The following is a 24,245-nucleotide window of genomic DNA, read 5'->3' as shown; positions in this document are numbered from 1 at the left end:
TAAGTGTATAAAGACTGCTCAAAAAAGTTTATAACTGAGGTGAATTGGTGAAAGTTAGCTATAACTAAAGCTTCATGTAACTTTAATTCCTTTTTCATAATCTCGTATAGATTACCACTCAGAGATCACTTAATATATTAATCCTACACATAAATACATGCAGTCATTCAAAACTAAAAATATGTAGAGAAATATTATGGAAAAAAATCATTAGAGCAGTTGAGCAAAAATATCAAGCCATTTACAGCTCTCTATCTTCCCCAGCATTTGACCTTTTAGCTTTGTCTGCTAAATTATAGATATTTACACTACCTGGGCATTAATATTTTTTACTCTGACTTTTGCTGTACCCAACTAGTGTAGATGTACTTTAAATATTTCATTCCTGTCTTTGATCCATATTTATTAGAAGCACAAGAATATCACATTTTAGCTATATATCTTTAATTGTTTGTTCATCTTTTTGATCTGTCTGTTGAGTGTTGGGAATTGAGTAACATTGCAATACTTAACTTCTGTTCCATTTGTGGAATTCCTGTTGTGAGATTTATGCCATCATAACACTTGTGAGGATTCCTGCAAGTGGAGGCAAAAAATTTTCAAGTGCAAGTGGATGATAGACTTTATTTCATTCCAGAAAAGAATTAACAGTACAGCCATTTTCTTTTGCAAATTAATTGGAAAGAAAACTGATCAGAGAGAAATAGTGGCTTAGAAGGTTCTATGTGTTTGTTTGCCATTCTACCAGCATGTTTCAGCTTTCAGAAAACTGTTACAGTCCATGTTTAAGAGCAATCCTAGAGACCAGGTCATCTTCTGTTCCAGGAGTTACATTAAATCTGACAGAATATAGTAATGTCTTCAAGGGAAGGAAAGAATATAGCTAGAAATTTATTAATTCTGCCAGTATCTTCCCTGCAGAATTTTAAATTAGAATCTGTCTGAAACATTGCGTATATCAAAATTCTTTCTGTACCTGGTCGTTTTCACCATGTGTCCATATGAAACCTCAATCTGCCTCAAGCCATTTTATTCATATAAATAATTCATATTTGTATGGAACTTTTCAGGTCTGAAAGCAGAATTGCAATGTCTGGTGGATGAATGAGTTATGAAATTGCCAGTATCAAATTATAAATGAAAGCATGCATTGTGTCTCTGTAAAAATAATAAGTACATCAAAAATTCTTAATTGATCATAATGAATCACCATGGATATCACCCATGGTGGGATAAAGGATTTTGAGTCACAGTTTCTTTTTTCTATCCCCACAAGCAACCAATTCTTTTTCCAGTTTGTTAAGAAAATGTTGACCAACATTTTTATTAGAAAACTAGACATGTAATGGCTAGTTAAATGTAATTTTGTTATGTCCTTTATAGATGTTGCTTGACTTAGTCATAGAAAAGTCATCTTAGAAAGTCTCAACATACAAGGGACTCTTCTGTTGTTTCTTAACTAAATTTAAAAAACATTCTAGTTTTTCTTCTTCTGCTATGCACAATGTATTTACAGAAAATAGCACAAATAGAGAGTCTCTCTCTGTCCAATAAGTTTCTTAGCAGTGGGGATATTTTCTATACAGAGGTGTTTTAAGTTGAAAGAATAAACCAAGGGAAAACTTACCTCCCCTTTCCACTAGCTTTCTGGTTTTTTCCTAATCATTCTCACTATATAGAAGGGGATTTTGTTTGGTTTTCCTTTCATAAATCCTACAGCCAAGAGAGTATTACAATTCAAAATAACATGTGTTTTCTTTTTAATTGTGTTACAGTACTTACAACCAAGAGATTGTACTATGGCAAGTTTAAAAGTGAAACTGACTTTAACTAAAATGGGACTGACATTCAATTTTCATTGCCTGAGATAAGAGAAGACCTTCATGAGGAGGAAGGAGGAAATTGCATTTTCAGGTTCTGTTAGCTTAAATAGATGCAATACCTATTAGAGACAAAATAAGAAAGACATTTTCTTGTTTACAATGCAAAATTGATTTAACAGTGTCTCTTGAAGAAACTGTTAAACTTGATGCTGTTCTTGAAATTAGGTATTGGGACCAAATGGTAAGTCTGTTTATGTGTAGTAAAATAAAATGAATGACAGAGTGCTACCAACCAAAGTAATAAAAATTATTTTTTTTTAATATTTATTAGGTACTCCTAGAGTTCAGTGATGAACTACAGAAATAAAAGTCCTTAAAAACACACAATGTTGTATGCATCAGATTTTAGAAGAATTTTCTCATGATATAGACAGGGGCCTAATTATATGGCATTCAGTATCATCTGTGAAGCTGCAGTGAATTCAACCCACTTTTTAAAGTTAGAGTTGAACAAGCCTCCTCTCTCAACCTTGTATTTTGTAGACAGTAGGGATCAAAACATTTTACATGATCAGGTTTGTTTGATTAAAGTGATGGTTTTTTGCAGGGAAAGACCTACAAAACTTGGAAACACCTTTTACTTGGAGCTTCTTTCTTTCTTAAATAATTAGAATTGCACAAATACTTTTTCTCAACAGAGTACATCACTAGCAGATAAAAGAAAATTACAGTGGAAATGAAAAGATTATACAAATCTGTTTAAATAATCCTACAATATCAGTGAGGGGCTATAACCACTTCTATTATCCTCTCACATTGCTGCTGTGTGGAATTCAGTTGAAAGATATTAGAAACTGGCAAAACAAAAACAAGGCCTTTACACAAAGAATGTTATTTAATTGAAATACCAGAAAAACAAATGAACAAATAGTAACAGAAAAGTATAAAAGGCAAAGTCTAACCCATTAATAAAGAACCAGAGGCTATCAGTGATTACATGCAATCCAGCCTCTACAAAGTAGCAAACAAAGCAGTGTAATCATCTGCTTCACACACTTGGCAAGGCAGATTGGTGAAAAGTCCCTGAGCTCTGCCTAATGTCTTGCTCTGGAGCAGAAGGGGGAATACAGCTGTCATTAGAGTAGCACCCTTACTTTCCTGTTCTCCTGTTGTCTTCCAACACCAATAAGTGGGAGTCTTTGTAATGTATTTGTAAGTTGAGAGACAAATGTAGGGCACATAACACACCACCATACAAGAAGCAGGTCCTTCTTTCCCATTGGATGAGAAATTTCTTTCTTTTTCATTGAGTTTTTGTTTTCCATGAGAATAACCATAGGGAAATATATCTGTGCCCAGTCATTGTCAGTACAAATGTGGTAGCAATATATCAGCACAATAACTTTTACTTTTTGTAGTACTTTTTAAAAAGAAAATATACTGAGAACATTCTGATCTTCGACATAATTTCTTAACATAGAAAAATATCTTTTTTCTCCTTCTTTTTTCTTCCTTTTTTTTTACCCTAAGAAAATGTTGAAAATAATTATGCCAAATTTTAGATTTGTCTCATATTCTTCTGACTTTTTTCAAGGCAACAACATGGTCTATGTGTAACTATTGGACTATGTTTATTTTTTAAGATGCTTGTTTTATTACAGAAGGTTTTTTTTCAAAAGAGAGGGTTTTTTTTCTTTTTTTTATTAGAATAAAGAAATATAAGGTTTGTATTGTGCGTTTGCACTAATACTATAGAACAAAAGAAAATGGGTATAAATATGTACAAAATATTTCAAGTTATATAGTCTTTTATACACTTGGATTACAGAGCAAAAATCCTTCTTAAAGTGCACCCTATTTCCTAAATTAACATTAAAAGAACTGATTATATTGGTGTAAAATGCTTTTTCATTGGATAGATTCAGAAAAGGGTGCCTTGAGGAAAATTGTGCTGTGTTCTGAAGAGGCCTTGTAAAGCCACCTTCCAACTGCTGAGCTGCTGCCTTAGACACATTTTGTGTTTCATGGAAGTGAGGCATGAATTCCTGCCTCTACTAAGTAGCTATAATTTCATCTTATGCAGATGCAGACTGACTCTGCTCACTGTCTCTTGAAATCAGAGTACTTAGCAAGCTATTTATTATCCATTTAAGGAACTTCAAGAACTTTTGAAGCAAAACAGTGCAGAATATTTCCTGTTCACAGCAAAGTAAATATTTTTGAATGCATACCGACTAATAACTAATGTGATAGACCACTGAGTTAGAGGAAATTCTAGACAATAGCTTGTGAGTACTGTAATGATCCTGAAAGAGTAAAAACAACCACATATTTAAATTCTACAAGCAAACTAAAACAATTTTAAAGGCACTCTTTCCCATAATAAGTAAAATTTATTGCATTGATTAAGATATTTATTAACAATATTTTCAGTATCACACTTAATTTGAAAAGTTTGGATGACAAAAGTTTGTCATGACAAAACATGGCAACAGTTTGGATACTGAGATCAAATAGTCCTAGGCAATAGTACACCTTCCATTATATTAACACCTGAAATGGGCAAAATGTCCTCTGATATTTAAGAAAATGGGCTGGTTAACTTGTACAATAAAAATTATTCCAATACCCATCTTTCTCAAAGTAATGAAGGACACCAGAGTCTGGACCTTCCCACGTGACTAAACTAGGACTATTTAAACTGGAAATAATTAAGAAAGCACCAGCTTTCTCACTTCCTCTGGAATACATCCAACTGCTTTGTATTGGTATAGAAAACACAGCAAAGAGTTAATAGAAAAAAATGCTCATTAATAAAAATAATTTAATTGAACTTTTAAGATGTCTCTGAAAAAATACTTCACAGGAGATTATTAAAGAAACAGGAGCCACAGAATAAATTATAAAAGTTCTGTTTCATATTATAAAATGGCTCAGAGATAGGAAAACAAAGACTAGATATAAGTGTTCATTTTCAACATGGAAGAAGCTTAATAAAGAGATGCCCCGGTATTCTTTCTAACAGTAGTGGTACTTGACACTTTTATTACACACTTATTAATATCCTCAGGAAAAAGATAAATAGAAAGATGGACTGAAATCTCTTTCTGAAAATTATGTAGGTCAAGAATTAAAAAATCAACAAAGAATCTCATGCATAAACAAGACAGAGAATTAGCTGTCATAACGATAAAGAAAATTCCTAAAGCATAAGCAAAGGTGAATATTGGATTTGGCTACTTTACATTAATTAATCCATATTGACACCTCCTAAATCAACATCAATCACTGAGAAAAAAATAGTTTTATGATGGGAAATTTATTTAAGGAATATTTTAGGTGCAATGTATTTAATTCTTCAATGTACCTAGGAAAAAAAATAAAAAAGCAAATAAAATGTTAATTTCCATTGAACAACAAGAGAACATTCAAAATTTGTTACTGTATTTTTGTGGATTGCTGGCTTGCCATTAGAAAAGCTCTAGAGATGATACAAAAGGACATGAAGATAAGATATGGGGGAAGACTTAACAGTTAGAGCCATAGTTTTGTGATGTAAATGATACAAAAATTTTGTTGTAAAATTATTGTAAATAATGGACAACTTGAACAACTCATAATAATTCATATCACTTGGACAAATTTCACCCAACAAAGCAAAAAAGACAACAAATTTAAAATTCATACCAAGAAATTATTTGTTTATTCACACACTAACATACATGTATCTAAATGGCCTATTGTTACATTGCACTGATTATCATGATTAGGCCATAAAAACAATTATAAACTCTTTCAATTACACTGGAAAGATTTTCATAGAGCACTAGAAAATCTTTCTAAGAGGATAATGAACTCATGAAACATGTTGCTGTGGAGACGGTGGAATCTCCATCACTGGGTGTTGTACGAGCATCAGTCAAAAATATCCCACTGTTCTTCTCTGCAGGTGTAAGAAAATTAAATTACATTCTGAGTTTTCCTCCAGCTGTATCTTACGATTAATTTGGTCTGTTATTTTGGCACCATAAACCAACCAAAGCAAGAAACCAGAAATATCTTAGAGTCAACAACCATAGACCCTTTTAGTGTAGTAGAGTCTAGGCACACAGGGAGCACTCTTAAAATAATCAGATAATAGTTTATTGAAACTCAGCAAGAAAAGATTAAAGTCCTGGGGGTTAGGTGATTAACTGTATTTGACTAGAAAATTTGAGAAAGAGAAGAAGATGTTTCAGGAGAGAAGACACTTCATATGTTTATTGATGAATTATTGCAAGAGTATTTAATGAAACGTTTTTCACTATCTCAGTAAGCTGCACCTTATTATACACACCAAAGAGACAGAAATTTGTTTTATAAAAAGAAAAAACTCCAGTTAAATTCAATGAGAATTTGTTTGTCAAATAGAATGAAGTAGATGTCCCTGCAATGCAGAGGTATTTTTATTCTTTATCATTGGACAAATTTTTTTTATTAATACTGAAAATCTTTAAACAAACACTCCACACAGCAAGTCAACAGTGTTCCATTTTAAACATACCTCTATGTGCAATTTCACATTTACTCTTTACACATACTCAAGAAAGTATGAATTTTAAGGTCAAAATGTTACCATTTCCATCACTGAACACAGTGTAGTAGATATTTTTGGATCTGAAATCTCAAGTTATTTTCAAAAAGCTGCTATCATTCAGCTGGAATTTCTATTTGCATGTTTGCCTGAAGGGCTTCTGGATATTCTTAATATAGATAATTCATAAGTTTTGTTTTCTGGATGTTCTTTCAGTTACTCATGAGAGTTCTGCTATTTCAAGTACTTGTGGTCAATGTCATTTGTGTTAACACTAAAGTCCAAGTGAAGATGAGTAGTTTGAATAGTTGCATCCCAGAAGGGCTGGTTGAAAGTCCAAAACTGGGATACCATACCAAATCTTGAAATGCAAGTAATTTTTCCCAGTTTTTGTCTTGCTCAGATATGTTGAACATGGGTGTAGTAAATAGCTGAATAGATTACTATGAACCAAAATATATTTTTAAAGAACTCTCCAGAAAGCAAAAGGAAACTGTTGGAAAAACAGTACAAAGGAAAAAAAAAAAAAAAAACTTTTTTCCTGGAATAGCTCATTAGAAATCTTTGGTTATGTGAAGAATTAAATCTTGCTTGTTCATAATTTGTTTTACAGTGAAACTGTATTTTCTCTATTGGTGTTCAGTTTCTTTTTCTTCTACTGTAAATATTCACCACAGGAAAATTAGGTGGAAATGCTAAAATTTTTAATATAAGGACCCTAAACTAGAGGAAGATGAGTCCATACTCGACCAACTGAATAAATGACATCATTTTCAGAAGGAAAAATTCTTGTTTTCTGACAAACACATTATACAATAGCAGGAAATAAATGCTTTATAATATAGACAATTCAGATTCTTCTGGATCAAATTCTTCTCTAGAGAACTACCACTGAAGTCAGTGGACTTATGCCAAGGTTGAATTTGACCCAATATTATTTTCAAATTGAGATTAGAGAGCAAGTGAACCAGCAAAAGACAATTAAGTCAGTGATGCACTTACTATCTTGAGTACGCAAGTGATCTGAAAGCCAGCATAATGCAGTTCTTATTCACCAGGCATGCAAATAAATCAACTTTAATGTCAATGAAGTCAGGAATGACAGATTTTTATCACTAAGTTATAACTAAGCAATAATGATTGGGAAATAGGCAAGTATCTCACAGCAACTGAAGTGATTTTTTATTTTGTCCTAGGTGAAGCCAAGGGTAACTGAAAAGACTGGCCTTTACTCCCTCTATTATTATCTGCAAATCATTCTTGTCATGTTAGAAGGGAGATCATTTTTTTCTTCCCAAGTATTACTCACTGCTGTGGTGTGATTCACACTATGACCTCCTTCAGAGGTGCTACAGTCCTGTTCCAATTAGTCTCTGCATATTAGTGAGGTGTAGTTTAATTTTAAGGAGGTCAGGACAAAAACACATTTTCATTTATTCTGTAAATATAGTTAGTAATTTAATTCATCCATCAGCATATACCAGAGAACAAATCAGTATGATTTAACGCTTTACAAGGAACAGCCTATGCTGAATACTGTTAGACATATACAGCATTCCATTTGTGGTGGCTGCATTTCAGTGAGGAATAAAAATAAATGTTAGAGCCTTAATAAATTATAAAAGCCTTATTTCAAAAGTTTTTAACTATTTGATTGAAGGACATAATAAAAATTCCAGATATTTTTAATATTTTTCTTGATTTGTAGAAGGAGGAACTCAGTATATAAATACTTTTAAAACAGTATTATATTAAGTAGGCAGATGATTAATTGAAACTCACACAGGCATTTTAAAAGCAAACAAACTTTTTCAACTCTTTATGATGTGGTTTATATGAGTTGGTACATTCATTTTCCTGTTTCTGTACCTTAACCAGAATGTTATGCATTTTTGTAATGCATGTAGTTGTTCTCCCCATGGGATATGTTTAACAATGGTCAATTACTATGATTCAGTAGTTTTGGCTGACATTCAACAAATGTCTGAGCAGCTAATAACGCATTTAGTTCTGTTAGTCCACCCATCTGTCCATCACATCTGCCTGTCCTCATAAAGGCTGTCATAAAGCAGCATAGCATTTCTCTAACATCCTCTCTCTATTCACTTGCTTTCCAAATGCCTGGAAGGTAAACAATGTGCGCACATAATTATATCTTTTCATAAGCAAAGATAAATATACAATTCCTCATAAATAAGCAACAAACAAAGCATTTCTTTTATTATTTTATTATTTTATTAGTGGCACTTTAATCCATCAAATCTATATCATTATTAGTCAACAATCAAAATAGTTTGAAAATGTGAGAAGACAACTTTCTCTTGTCCATAAAAATTTTACAACTAGTCACCAGTAACATAACATCCAAAAACACTCTTTCAAGAAAAATAACAATTATTAAGCTTGGCATTTGGTATCTATTTTGGACCTCACATTGTGGATGGCTGCTACAATCCTGTGGTTGCTACAGGTCTGTACAGGCTCTTGACTGCTTCTACAAACTATTTTAGCACCTGTGTAGCTTTTTCCACATGGGAAAGTCACAGGGATATGGCTCATAAACACAAAGATGCTGTTGTATTGGTGTGTATCCTTGTTCATGCTACATTTGAAATTGTGATTGTTAATCCTGCAGGTTCAAATTCATCTTCTACTGCACACCAGTAGGAAAATTCTGACTATTAATCACAATTCAATTGATTTTTAATTACTTTATTAGTTTTTAAGTAGGTTGAAAAGATAATAATATTGTGATGTTACTTTATACTAAGAGGTTTTCTTCTCGTTCTTTCTTTTTTCCTCTGTGCTCATGACTGTCTGTTGCATCTCAGGTTTGGGTTTAGATTAGTGGCTCTAATTTATGTTAGCTAGCCGAGTCCTGTGTACCCCCGTGAATCTCCCATGTTTCCCCCCCAGCAGTGGCTCACTCCAGGCTGCCTGTTATTGGAGCCTCCCCCACCACTCCTGTGACCACTCCCCTGTCCAGTCCTGGGATTTCTGTGTCTGTCACCCCGATCCCGCAACCCCGTTCGCCCCGGGGCCCCGTGTCCGCCCCTGCCGCGCTCCCGTTGATCAGTGTAGTTGATGTCACTGCCACAGCGCTTGCCCCATTGGCCGGGGGGCGCTCCTGCTCCCTTCGCCCTGCCTCTGATAAAACCCCGCGTCTCCCCGGTCCCGGTGCCATTTCCCCCACGCTGGAAATGGGGGTCACGGTCTCCCCGCTGCAGCTCTCCGTGACCATTAAAACCTTCCCGCCTCCCTCGTGGGTGCTTTGGTCATTCCTTCGCTCTTCGCCTCGGACCCTCGCGTGGGCGACAGAACCCAGCAAGCCCCGAATGGTGTGCAGCAGCAGCGGCACGCGGGAGAGAAGCAGCAAGCCCGAGCTCCAGAGGGAGGCGGTGCCGAAAGGCGCCGGAGCTGCCCGGAGCTGGGAGAAACAACGCACCGCCGCTACTGGCCAGCCTGGTCAATAGTTCATTCACATTCAGAGATGTTCTTCATTATTGAAACCTCTTAGTTTAGATTTAGCCTTAGAGTAAAATACAAGTGTTATGTCTAAATGTAAAATTTGTAGATTTGATTAGAATAAACACATAGCATTTGACGAGACGAGTGTCAAAAGAACTGAGGAGATGAAAAATATAATCTACACCTGAGTAGATGTTGTTACATTCACTTCTAGAGTGTGCAAAGGATTGCAAAAGCTTAGTTAAGGTACTTGACCTAATTATACAGATCCCCTCAGTTTGTAAAGCTAGACAGGGAAAAAAAAAATAGCCCAGTCCATAAAAGAAGGTGTATACACCTATGAGGCTGAGCAACAGTACTGCCTATCCCAGGTGCAGCTAGAATGAGGAACACCATGTGGAGAGTGGCAGGCACCCACAAAGATGGGTCAGCAATTCTAAGGTAGAAGCCATCACATACTCTTATTAGTAGTTCTTTAGTAACTACTCTGTTCCCCTCTCTGTCCTTCTTTAATTTGTTTTTGTCTTCCTTTGGCTGAAATGTAGCCTGCATTTAGCAGTTTTGCTGAAGGAGTTGAGAAAATCTTGACTGGTTCTTTATTTCCAAACTTATTCCCAATAGCTGCAACAAAGTTGAGCTATTACAACCACAAATTTCTTTTTGGGATGCTCTCATCTTTAGCATGAAACAACTCTTACAATGAATGCATTATTTTCAAACATAGACTTGGCATCCTGAAAAAGTCTTCAGGGGAGCCAGACTTTATTGTTTGCACCATTCCAAGGGCAATTTGTCTTTTTCCCCTCATTTACAGAAGAAACCTTTTAAAGGAGAAAGAGGAGCAGCTTCAGAAAAGACATGAGCTAAAGAGCTGACAGCATGAGTTCTGCGTGATAACAGCAGCAGCACTGGTGAAAGTCCAGACTTTCTAATATATGTTGGGTATTGAAGGTCAGACTGAGTAAACTGGCCCTGAAAATGAAAGCTGGCATGTCCTCTACTCCTTTTGAACAGTTGTGAAATGGCACATTGAGAAGAGGGAAGCAGGTAGCTGAGGAACTCAGCCCTTCTGCAACAGCATGGTCCAGTCACCATGTTGGTCACCTTAGAGAGGACAGATGAATGGCTGTGCAGGGGCTACGTTTTACATTGGTCTTCCAAATATACCAGGTAGCCTCAAACCAGCAATAACCTCTGGAAAGTAAAAAATGGTAATGCACACTAATTCAGTTTGAAAAATAAATATTTGCTAATTACATGAAAAGTTTTCTGTCACTTTCAGTCAGCAGGAAAAAAAAAGAACAAAAATATGTATCATGCAAGTATTTTTATCTAAAGATAAAAATAAAATTAAACCAGCAAAAATCAGCTTTTTTAATATGCCTTTTCTTTCAGATATTTTTCTCTTTCACTCAGTTAAACTTTTTTGGATTATCTGGAAAGATTCTAAGTGTTTTCATCTTGAAAAGATAAGGTTTAATGTCTGCAGGAGCAGGGCACAAGAAATAACCTTTTCATTACTATTTGAACATTGTAACTTCTGACTACAATCCAATTAAGTGTTATTTTTATTGTTTTTATGTAAAGAAAGAAATAAATATAAATGTAAATACATAAAAGGATACATAAAATTATGTATATAAATAAAACAAAAAATTAAAATAACAATGAACATATAAAATCACATATCCTTACATTAAAAAAAAACATTAAATATGTGTAAGCTACTAAATATATATATATATATTTATTATATATATTTTTATATATTTTTATATATATATATATATATATATATATATAAATAACTGCCCAGAAAGAATATGTAAGAACCAGAGAAGTGTCTGGATGCCTTGGCCCTCCTTTCAATTGAAAAGCAGTTACTTTATTTAAAATGCTACATTTTCAGAGCAATGGAAGGCTTTGCCGAGCCTTTTATAGGACGCATGGCATAGAGGCTATTCTTCCCAGGTCAGGCTCAGAGGGATATCTGAATTCACTGGAGTCAAAGTGCAAAGCAGAAATACAAAAACATGCTTTTGCATCAACTACTTTCTCTTCCCTTTTTGTCCTTCTTTATTCAGATGGAGCTGCTTGCTCAGTCTTCCAAGTTCAGTCATGCTGTTTGATTTTTCTTTTGAAGGAGAAAAAATACTCTGGCACCAGAATCACTGGTATTTTTTGTGTTGATGTAAATGAGGGTAGAAGTCAGCTTAAGCATCCAGTCAGGGCATTTCCCTGAATAGGAGCAACTTGGGGTGACACAGAACTGCCAAAACCTAAGAATTCCCTGCCCTTCATCTCTGACATGAAGAGTGGGCGCAGTGAAGAGGACATGATCAAAGCATTCAGCCCTCATTGATCACCCACAGAAATCTGTTTAAAAAAAAGGGATCCTGAGCCACAATATTTAATTTCAAGAACAAAGCTGAGTGTAAGGCAGCTCTCTTTGGTGGTTTTGCTTATTTGATAAGATTTTACTTCTTTATTAATTAATGTAAGGATTAGCCTACAATGGCTACTACCTAGAACCTCTTGATCATAAAAGTAGCTACAATGTCATACTCACTGTGCCCTCTTTGCATACCTCCTTTTGATTCTAAAATTCTTGCAATTTAAAAAAGTTTTTCAAATTTTGGAGGTGTTTGAAAAATGCATTTAATTTCATCCGTCATGATAATGTCAGCTCTGCTTCCTTGTCATCATATAACTATAAACACAAAAGGTCATATGCTTCATACAGAGTGGGACCTGGATGGCTGTTCTATTCCCAGTCAAAAATATAACATTACAACTTTTCAAAAAGAAAAATATCCACAAAAACACACTTAAAATACTGAGTAAATTTAATTTTATATGTATATTTATTTATATATATATATATATATATATATATAGGGAGGAAGGGAGGAAGGGAGGAAGGGAGGAAGGGAGGAAGGGAGGAAGGGAGGAAGGGAGGAAGGGAGGAAGGGAGGAAGGGAGGAAGGGAGGAAGGGAGGAAGGGAGGAAGGGAGGAAGGAAGGAAGGAAGGAAGGAAGGAAGGAAGGAAGGAAGGAAGGAAGGAAGGAAGGAAGGAAGGAAGGAAGGAAGGAAGGAAGGAAGGAAGGAAGGAAGGAAGGAAGGAAGGAAGGAAGGAAGGAAGGAAGGAAGGAAGGAAGGAAGGAAGGAAGGAAGGAAGGAAGGAAGGAAGGAAGGAAGGAAGGAAGGAAGGAAGGAAGGAAGGAAGGAAGGAAGGAAGGAAGGAAGGAAGGAAGGAAGGAAGGAAGGAAGGAAGGAAGGAAGGAAGGAAGGAAGGAAGGAAGGAAGGAAGGAAGGAAGGAAGGAAGGAAGGAAGGAAGGAAGGAAGGAAGGAAGGAAGGAAGGAAGGAAGGAAGGAAGGAAGGAAGGAAGGAAGGAAGGAAGGAAGGAAGGAAGGAAGGAAGGAAGGAAGGAAGGAAGGAAGGAAGGAAGGAAGGAAGGAAGGAAGGAAGGAAGGAAGGAAGGAAGGAAGGAAGGAAGGAAGGAAGGAAGGAAGGAAGGAAGGAAGGAAGGAAGGAAGGAAGGAAGGAAGGAAGGAAGGAAGGAAGGAAGGAAGGAAGGAAGGAAGGAAGGAAGGAAGGAAGGAAGGAAGGAAGGAAGGAAGGAAGGAAGGAAGGAAGGAAGGAAGGAAGGAAGGAACTGTCACAGTTTTTCCTAGGAAATTATAGTCTATTTTCCTACCTCGTACTATCTAGAACACATGGCTGGGCACCTCATGGTTAGGGATTTTTGCACCCATTTGCGACTTCTAACCAGGTATGTTGTAAATGTTCCTCATTGGACTATTATTTCTCTCGTCTCTCGTTCTGGAATGTGGTCCATGACAGTCACAGCATGGACAATGAAAAAATATAGCTACTGGATTTTATCCTGTGCTTGCTGAATAACTCCAAAAAAAGTTTTTGCTATTGAAATTTATTGCCAATAAAAATTTGAGACTCTTAAATTCCTTCAAAACTTGGTTTTGAAGTATTTGGGATGTTCTTATGCAAATAATATACTTAAAACTATCCAACAAATTGTCTAACTATTGGAAAACACTGAATATCTTAAGGCAACACAATATTTTCTGATCTTTTTCGTATTTTGATCATATATTGTCATCTTTAGCTTGCAACAGTTGATCACTCTTGAAGAACATATTGAATAAACAAATATTTCTGGATTTTTTTCCTTGTTTGAGGCAAACAATCAAGAAGCTTCATTCAAGAAGCTTCATTTTCATTTGAGTTACCTAATAGTAATCTCAGAGAGTTCTTTGACAGCTGTAAAGGTGGAACATTCACCTAATCATTAGATATGTACCTGTCTGATTTCAGCCTGGACAGGGTTAATTTTTTTCAGTAGCCGGGGGGGGGGGGGGTGCGTGGGTGAATGGGCATGGCCAGGGTCCAGGTGTTATTCTATGGCACCTTATATCATTGCAGGTCTGGGAGGGAAGGGACTCTGACTTCCATGGGGAAGGCTGTTCCTTCCAGGTGGAACAGTCTGGGATTTTATTTTATGTGTTAATTTTTTCTTTGTTTTATAGCTCTTGTTATTAATATTGTTGCTGTTACTCTTCTTTTTCTTGTGTCATTGCTATTTCAAGTAAATCATTCTTATCTCAACCCCTGATCCATGCTTTTTGCGTCTCCTGTTGGAGGCAGAGATGGGAATGACAGGTGGTCTTTTTAGTGGGAGTGCTAAACTGGAGAGTACCATTCCTAACCATGACAGTATTGCACACATTTTATGAAGTTTGAAATGAGTAAGATTTTTGAAAATACTTTCCTTGTTATTGAAGATTCTATTATTATTTTATGTAGAACTGAACAACACATAAATTTGTTTTCATTTTAAAAATAGGTATTCCTTTAAATTAGAAGTAAAAAACAAGCCAAAAAGAGACCACTTGGCATTTCAAACTTATTTGTTATTTTATTTCTGTAATGTTTGTTGATTATGATAATTGATCACTCCAAAATTTCAAAGATATAATTAATTGGTAAAAGTAAGTTAGCTGCCTTTTATGTGAAATATTTTAATTAACAAAGAACATTTAAATAAATTACCATAATATAGAAGGTCACACAAATATTAGCTGCAGTTGTGCTCACTGCTGCATAGTTACATATTTCTATATAAAAACAGAAGGAATAAAGGTAATTTTATTAAAATGAGAATAATATATTTCTTTATTTGGAGTTTCACTTCAAGCACCCTATTCTCTTTGGCCTTTTAGCTAAGATTAAATCTGATGTCAGTTTAATACTATATATGGCAATGTAATTTAATCTAGTTAGTACTTTGGCAAAGCTGTAGCAACAACTTCATTAGGTCTTTCCTTTCTTCAAATACCGTAACTATTTTTTCTGTAAAATCAAGCAACTGTGATAGGAAAGTGACCTACCAGAATGACTGCTGAAATGTATTGTACTCAATAGCACTAACATAGATCTTTTTCCTGCCATCATTTTCATATAAAATTTGTGAGATTTCACCCAGTAGTTGCTTGGGCATCTGGTAATAAAGCATCTTCAAGCAGACTGAAGAGAGAATTTTGTTTTGCCATTTCCCAGGTGGTGGGAAATGCTGAGTCGTTACTGTTGGCAACTGAAAGATAAAAGGAGGATTACTTTCTTCTTCACTGTATATTCAAGTGAAAACATAGTTGTTACAGTAGTTTGCACAGAGATGAACCATCAAGTCAAACATCTTTTTAGAAAGATTTCTTTAAAGAAATTTAGGAAAAGCATTAGTTTTAGAATTCCTAAATTAAAATGTCAAAATGGTGTATAGAAAAAGAAAATATTAGAGATCTTTTTTGTCTAACATCTATTCTATACATATTAAATATTAGACTTCCAAATCAAGATTAGAATCAAATTCAACTGAAGTTGTGACCTTCCGTAGCTGAAGAAAAAAGTGTTAGGTTGATGACAAGATTAATGATATTTACATGGCAAATGACAGAACTAAAGCTAGAGTACTGATTAAAGATAATTAGTCAGTGTAATGCCATTTTGAACCTATGCAAAATTGTATAAAATCAACAAATAGTCAGAATTTGGATATGTTCTGAATTCATAAGCAGTAAGGACATATTTGCAAATATACTGTCATTTGTACTTATTTGTTTTTTTATGAAGATCATTTTTTCTTCTGCTCTTTCAGTAGGTCCTGAGTGTTGCTATGAATTCTGCTGTAGTTCTACAGAGAAAATATTTATAAAAATCACCCTTGTCTAATATATCCCCTTGAAAAAGCAAATCAAACTGTTCATCAACTCGAGAACAAATGAAACAACATTTTACATGTATTAGTAACTTGACTTTGAGTGAATTTCCTATTCAAGGGGCTAGGTCTGATTGAAGCTTTTTTCATGGTGTCTCTGCTTCTTTTTGCTAGGGTGTCTGAAAACTTTTCTTCAGAAAAGAAACTGACATGGTCTGTCTAATCTGCTTGGCCACATATTACCAAAAATTAATAAGAACGTCATTACCTTTGACTCTATAATCACTCTGCTAAAAAATGTAGAAAATCCTTCATTAAGTTCAAACAGAAAGAACTCATCCATAGAAAAAGTGAGTTTGTCTTTGCATAGCTTCCACAAGAAGTCAAGTTACAAAATAATGAGGAATTTTCAAAAGTACTTTCTGCTCTAATTTGATCATTTCCTTACAGAAATCAAAGGGAATTAACTCATACCTAAACACACAAAGGCTTTGTATCTGTGACAATGAAAGTATAAAAAAGTATCAAAATATGTAGGGAGAAAGTATTTTAATTGGCAAACCAGTCGTATTGGAAAAAGACATATTTTCAGTCACATTAGCCCTTCTGTGAAACACCTCCCTGGCTGTGCTTGCCAACAGATAAACCAGGCATAAAGAGAAGGTGTCACTAGCCATTGATACTTTGTGATCTGTTTCTGTGTCACTTCAATGTGTGCAAAACCTGTCATTCATACAAAGAGGATTAATGGAAATCCTAGCTCTGTTAGTCTTTCAGTCAAAGAGTTGCACAGCTATTTTAAAGGTTTTGGACTAATATGTTTCAAAAACCAGTTTTACATACTATCAAGTAGAAATCTTAGCCTAAGGAGTGAACACTGCTTTGGAGGTAAACTGAATTTTCACCTGGCTCATTGCACACATCACCTTGATCTTTCAAATTCCTAATAGTGCCATAAAAGACATATTTAACTGTTTCTGGTCAAAGAAAAAGAAAACATACCATAATCCTTCACTGAATAGACATTCACAGGCTATAACAATGATAAAAGAAGGCAGAATATTAAAACTAAACTATTAAATTTCATTAATCTTCTACAAATCAGACAGGCTTAACAGCAACAGGAAAAAAAGAAAACAGTCCTTAAATCAAAACAAAGCCCTATATAATTTATACTTTGGAGTAAGTCTGTTTTGAACAGATGCCAAATATAATTTACTCAAACTACAGAAACACCAACACAAATATTTAATGGAAGAAAATTCACTGCATTGTTAGCTCATTAGTCTCACAGGAAGTTAATGATTCTAGTAACTGTATAATTAGAAATGGGAATTTGTGAGCATCTTTGTTAACCTCATATTAATTTACAAAATAAGACAAGAACAGAAAATATAGAGAAAATTCTGCTCCCCAAAATTACTTTGTAAAATATACAGAATAAGTTGCATCTATTAAAAAAAAAAAAAAAAAAAGGATCTGTCTCTCATTTATAAAAGGCAGAGCTACAAACCAAAATGCATAATTAACCATTACGTCAAAACTATTAAATCATGTAAATTACTGCCTTCACGTGAAACATTTCACTTCCATTGGTGTTAAACCAATAAAATCATATATTCCTAGGCTGGAGAAAATATGTATTGTGTTTTCAATTTTCACAGTAATAAGAGATTAGGTAGGAAAACATATCTTCATATCAGGAGATATGTCACTGCAGCTGTACCTTTCAAAGTCTCTTTAAAGCTGGCTTCCTTGATCTCTGTGAGGAGCAGAGACCTGAGAAGAATGGTATAGCTAAAGGGGCTTGATCTTGCAAGCTCTCTAAGCCTTGCTGTAAGAAGTGCAAAAAGTCAAATAATCACCACTGAAAACTTCAGATGGATTGTGAACTATTTTTTCATACTAGTAAGTAATTAGATGTCATGTTAGAGCCAGTGTTGGCTCCTGTTCAAGAAAACATTTGAGTATGTGCTGAGTTTGAAGTCAGTGGGGCTTAAGGATACCCAGCAGGATTTCCTTGAACAGAGACAGACCCTTAATAAAAAAATTGATTCTCAGTGAAAAGAGATTCACAATCTGGTTTTATGGCTTACTAATTTTGTAGAGTAAGAAACTTGCATAAACTGTGGGAAACTAGGACATTATTGATCACCCAAATATTCCTCTGGTAAATTTTAAAAACCGAGGGAAAAAAAAAAAAACACTTTTTATGATAGGGATAGATACAATCTACACTATATACATTTACAGGGCTTACAGTGACTGTGTATATATATATATATATATAAGAGTAATTTTTAGAGTTTTTAGGCATTTCTACTGTCAACAGTAAGATGTGTTCTTGATTGTGCTGCAGAAAATGGGAGTAAGGGCAGCTGTGCAGTGCAGCCTCTGAAAGAAATGCGTTCAAAGTTTCTGTTGAAAAGGCTGCTTCTCAAAGGCAGCTGCTCAATGCCTCATGATGTATTCAAGGCACAGCCTCCTTGCTTGGCCCATCACCCTGCTGCACCTGCTCCCCTCGGCTCACTTCACCTGAGTAGATTGTGACAAGAGTAACAAAGTGCTGCACTGCAGCTTCCTACAGAAAGCTCAGCGATGCTTTCCCTGCCTGCTGTACCACTGCAGAGCCAAGCTCCTGCTTATACCCTGTATTTGCTCAGAGCATCAGGTACTAGCTGTCTGTTTGCCTTCATTTCATTCCTCCCTGCTGCAATTTCTCTTTACAACCAAGCGACTCCTGTGTGAGAAGTGCCTTGCTGCTGCTCAGAATTTCAATACGGTGCCCGAGATCTTTCTTCCATTACACGTCTCAGAGGATGGTATTATTATCCCACTAATTTCAGACATCTTTACATTTGGCAAAAGTACTACCAGGCAAATTACAAGTGTATTGGTAACTGAAAACATTTGTCATCAAGATCTATTGAAAGGTGTCCACAGTATTAATTTGCTGCAGTCACTTGACTTAGCACCCTGTGCTACCTCCATCAGATTTACATAAGATTAAGTCTAGCTTTCTCTTTTAAAATCCCTGCTTTTGTTCAGGCTCCACAGTGTCATCTCTGCATAGCAAGTACCAGAGGCTAGAATATTTCCAAAATACTACTAATCTCTATGCTGTCATCTGATAATTCCTATTTCACTTTTTGTTGTGTCCAGAATGATATTTATGTTTTTTAACCACACTAATTCCAAATGTTTCAAAATAAAAATATCAAATTAAATTAGAACAGCAGTCCCTGGAAATCTATAACTCATTATAAATAAAGATTGAAACACACAGTGTTTTTCACCACTCTTGATGCTTGCAGTTCTCTTTTCTAAATAATTTTCAAGATTTGGTCTAAGGTAGGGTTTTTTATTTTTGTCAGAAGAATTGAATCCTTCAGAGCTGTTTTCCGTTGTCTGGTTGTGTTGCTAGTTCAACTCAAGCAATTAGAATGCAAAAGTTCAAAAAAGAATATGGTTTGTATGGATTTAGCACATTTATTATTATAATAGGGACTGAAAGGTTATAAAGGAACTTTTAATTGGATATAAAAGTTAGTCTGCATAAACTGTGTTTACATAGGATTTGCTGTATTGCACATACCACATACAGATGTACTACAGTTTGCCTCATTTCTTGCACAACTTTATGGGTAAATTTTGCTACAGTTTGAATAAACTTAAACAACAATTGAAACAGTAAAATTTAATTTATTTTAAAATACCCATGCAACTGATTTTGCAGGGCTCCATCCCTTGCTTGGAGAAGAGCTGAGTGTTGTTTAGAATAATTTGTGCAGTAAGCAAACTGCATACACAGATTGAGACAGTGGAAGCTTTAAAAGTTAAATAAGTCTTACATTTAGCAAACTCAGACCCTTCTAAGAGGAATTATTCTCCAGGATGTAGTTCAGAAGCTGTCTGATGAAAAAACATGTATTGCAACATTCAGAAAGGATCACACTGAGCCTTTAAAATTTCCTGGCCCTTTCAGGCTTTTACAGAGAACGTTCAGGCAAGTCAGGCAAAATTTTTGTCAGCAAGATCAAGAAGATTCTCCTAGATCCTTTCTATATCAAGAAATAACACTGGAGCTTTTGTTGGGACTTCAGATCACTAGATTGAAGTGCCTGAACTTTCCAGTATCTGAAGCAAATAACCAATCTCTGCAGCTATCCTCCTGCAGCACTTCATAATTACTTCAGAATGCCATGGCAAATCTACTATGGCATTTTATTGTGTCTCTCAAAGGAAAACTGAAACCTGGGGATCCATGAGAGGAAAAAAAAAATTAAAAGGCAGTATTCTATCTGGAACTACACAGGGCGCACAAAAAAAGAATGAGATTATTTTCTCACACAAATCTAAGATTTTAGAAGAATCTACCCTACACTCTGCTCTCTCTGTTAGCTGCTTTTCATCCATACTTTTAGCCAGTTATGCTGTTTCTACTCTCCAGATACAGAGTCTTTATTTATGGAGATACAAAAACAATGGGACTCATACCTCTAGGAAGAAAGTTTAAGGAAGAAATAATTAAAAATCACTCAAAATAAAAAATCAGGCACTAGTAAGACTCAGTTATAAATCTAATCCTTTCTCTAGAGAGTCCTCAGGGGTGAGAATAGCCGCTGTAGTGTCTTAGAGCAAACAAAATTTTCAGACTTCCAAAATGAGTGCTTTATTTTTCATTATCAAGTTTTTCCTCTTATTTTTTCTGCAGTAGCCTGAGCGTATATTTAAAAATTTTTACAGTTTTGTTATTCAGCACTTACTCTGGCAAACTACAATGGATTGGCCATTCATTTCAAAAATATTTCATTGTGCAATTTGTGAGAACTCAGAGAATCACATTCAACAGTCAGAGGCATCTGGTTGGAACAGGTGTTGCAGAAAATTGTAATCCTACCTTGATTAAAACTGTTGGCATTTTTTACCACCACCCTCCAGTTATGCATTACAAGTATCCAAATGATAAAATGTATAGTCAGAATTAACAATCTGAAGAGGAGGAATATCAGGAATAACTTCAAGCTTGTGAAGCAATAAAATTTGCTTTTCAGGGAGTAAGATTTTCACAAAATCTTCCTTTACTCATGGATTTGCTGGAAAATTCAGGCTTGTTTCTAGCAGCTTGGTTTCTCTGCTCATTTTCAAAACAGATTTCACATGAAGAAAAAATTTGAATATGAAATAAAAATTTCTTTAATCAATATTGAACACATTGTAACAGTTGAGTAAGGGAGATTAACGCCTAGTTGATTGCAGTCTAAACCCTTTATTCTTTTATCAACAAGCAATACAAGCAATAAAACCACTAAGATCAAATATGTAGCTAAAGTTTGAATGTTCTGATCTTCCCCCCAGTCTTAAGGTGACTAGATACATTGGCTACCTCATTTGGTCTTGGTTTGGACCGATTTAAGACTTCATAAAGGAAACAGATTTTAAGAAAATTCAGAGGTGCCATTCAGTGAAATCAAATACGTTTCAAAAGCTTCACTGTATTGTCACTAAGGAATCTGTGGGCTCCCTGCCACTGAAGTAGGGACAACAGTTTTCATGACAACTGATATCTAATGCCTTAGGAGGGTTTTTCTTAATCTTGGGTTTTTTTCTTAGATTAGAAGGTATAGAGAAATGTGCTACCCACAGAAGTAGGACTCTGCTTCTGTCCACACCCTCCAGAATTGCAACCAAAAACAGATATGAAGCTTCAGCAGCTGTAGACACCCACAAGCAAGGTGTGCAAGGAGAAGCTTGCACAGATAGGGCAAAAAGTGACTCTGTTAAGGGGCACTGAGGCATCCACTTGATGGCCTGAGAGGGAGCCATGAGTTACTCCTGGAGAGATTGTGGCTGGTCACAAGAGGGAAAATTTGCACAAAGACAACCATCACCCACTGGAATAATCTCCCAAGGGCATGATGAGTTCCCTGAAATTGGGCACTTCTAAGATTCAGCCAGAGAGGGTGCTGGACCATCTTGTCTACACCATCTTTTTAGGGAGAAAGGCTGGAACAAAGGATCCTTGAGGTTCCTTCCAAGCAGGTATTCTATGTTTATTAGATAGCAAAAGCAAAATAAAGACAAACTCGTTCCATACATCTTTACTTTTTATAGATTACTCTATTAAATATGAGGGAACAACTAGGTTTTTTACTGAAAAACTGCATTTTCCGACTCAGTTGCAAAAAAATGCAGGAAAAAACAGTGTTCAAAGAGGACAGCAATTGCTATTTCCATTCCCAGAAAAGAATGAACAGGAAAAACTAGATAATACAAATAAAATTGCAAAAGACATCAAGACAAATGCACTTTAATACAGTTTTACAGCACTTCACAGAATCACAGAATCACCTAGATTAGAAAGGACCTTTGAGATCATCAAGTCCATCTAGTCCTTCAGCTATAATACTGGAATTTTGTAAAGCTGCAGCTTGTCTCTGAACCAGCCCCATTAACTTTAACTTGTTTTATTCTTTCAGAGAAGCAGACAAGGTTCAGATGGATTATGGCCTGGTTTTCAATGGTTTCAAGGACTTGCAATTCCAACTGAAATCATGCGAATTGAACTGTCTTGATGAGGAAAATGAGACCAGAGATTGAATTACTGTTTATATCATCTGCCCATAATATACCAGTGACAGAAAAAATCCACCCCACCTCCTCAGTCAGGCAAAAGTTAGATAAAACTGAGCATAAAGTGCACTGAGCATAACGTGAGTGAGGAACATCAAGCAGTGGCAGTGTTCTCCCTCCTAGCACAAGACAATTATGCAAGATAAGCTTTTGAAATCAATATTTGACCTGTATTTGTAGATTTGACTCTGAGACCTATGATTACACACTCTTGGCAGATTTTCATTTAAATTAAATTTATTTATTTATTTTAGGGGTTAACAGCATTTTTGGCACTGTGCACAGTAGTTATCCAGATGGTCTTCTGTTGTAAGGTCAAGCAAAATAAACAAAAGGACTTTTATGCATTCCTTCCATGAAAGCTAAATGGTGCCAGTACTATTGTCTCTATTTTGATATTAATATATATATATACAGTATTGTAAAATAAGACCATAAAACTGAGTTACTTCTGAGGAAGTTTAACTTATCCTGAAATTGCAGAATAAATTACAGAATCAAAAAATATCCTGTGTTGCAAAGGACCCTCAAGGACCATCAAGTCCAATTCCTAAGTGCAAGGTAAGTACTGGGATGGACTGCACAACCGTGGTGTTATTAGCACCCAGCTCTAACCAACTGAATTAGTCTCAGGTCAAAGGACAAATGTGCTTTTTGCTGCTTGAAAAGCTCTGATCTAATTATACATTATATTTTGGTACTGTATGATCCTATGAAACAGAATAGCAAGGTCTTGCATGCTTTATTCTACTGAATTTGCTCATACTATTAGTTTTACAAAATGATGTGATGTTGTACTGATAACATACCACTCATTCACTCTGATAGAAAGTAGAAATTTTAAAATCCCATTACCTATTTTGGCTGACCAAAGTAAAAATTATTAGAATAATGTTCTATCAATGTACAGATCATTTCTTTAATCATGAAGAAGCAGAGAGAGCAGAGGAACTTTCTTAATTACTTATTATCTGGCTATATCAAGATCTTAGAATTATTATCATCTATACTGGCCCTATATTCAAGAATCTACTGCATTCGTTATTTTGGAATAAATAGTTATACAATTATTTCAGATCAGAGAAGTAATTTATGAGATGTGAAGTATTCAATTTTCCAAGACTTGAAGTATTTCACTGAAGCCAATTCTGTTTTACTCAAAAATGTGCACTCTCATGAAAAGGAAAGGAAAAGAAAGAAGTAACTTCTTATCCCCTTTTTTCTCAGCTAAAAGACATAGGGGGTTGAAAAACTGCTTCTACTGTTGTAAATATTTGTTTTTCTAACATGAGGAAAAATAATTGTATGACAGAACACCTAATCTAAAAGTCATTGTCATGTATAATCTACACTATGCAAAAGACAAGCTGTCCTCACATGCTGGATGTTGACATGGAATCAGAGATTAGTTCTATTAAGTACAGGAAATAAAGCATGTAATTCCATCTCAGCTTAATGTCACCTATATCCAACACTCTGTGATACAATTATCCTTCATTACTCTCAGCCTCCTT

The sequence above is a fragment of the Vidua macroura genome, chromosome 6 (assembly GCF_024509145.1).
Source record: "Vidua macroura isolate BioBank_ID:100142 chromosome 6, ASM2450914v1, whole genome shotgun sequence".
Classification (NCBI taxonomy): domain Eukaryota; kingdom Metazoa; phylum Chordata; class Aves; order Passeriformes; family Viduidae; genus Vidua; species Vidua macroura.
Note: the sequence above shows the minus strand (reverse complement) of the source record.